This window comes from Sinocyclocheilus grahami, unplaced genomic scaffold (genome assembly GCF_001515645.1).
Source record: "Sinocyclocheilus grahami isolate Dianchi unplaced genomic scaffold, SAMN03320097.WGS_v1.1 scaffold265.1, whole genome shotgun sequence".
Taxonomy (NCBI): Eukaryota; Metazoa; Chordata; class Actinopteri; order Cypriniformes; family Cyprinidae; genus Sinocyclocheilus; species Sinocyclocheilus grahami.
The window spans coordinates 333297-333616 of record NW_015505444.1 but is presented as its reverse complement, the minus strand read 5'-3'; the positions used below and the strand labels follow the sequence as shown (position 1 = coordinate 333616).

At 33.1% G+C, this 320-nt stretch overlaps 1 protein-coding gene across 1 annotated transcript in view; it reads right to left on the bottom strand.

Annotated features, from left to right (window-relative positions):
* LOC107599390 (myomegalin-like) overlaps positions 1-320 on the bottom strand; it is a 38380-nt gene that overhangs the window by 28407 nt on the left and 9653 nt on the right. The window lies entirely within an intron of this gene.

Sequence of the window (320 nt, the reverse complement as noted above, 5' to 3'; positions counted from 1 at the left end):
TTTTTGGGCGAACTATCCCTTTAAAGCATACAGACTACTCTGTGAGTGGTGAAAGCCAGAGCCACAGCAAGACATGGGTTAGGAAGTGAAAAGGAATGTTAATAGGAAAGTTAAATCAGGTGCATTTGTTTTGTTTTGTGTTTTGTGTGTGCACAGAAAGATGATTGGCATATAGAACCAAAATTCAATTTGAATCAAATTCAAAATTATGAAGTGGGAATAAAAGTGTTAAATGATCAAATAAATACGTTTCTCTTGATCTGCCCCAGTGTAACAAACTATTAAAAATTGTTTTCAGTAATTGAAATAAAGCTGAAATA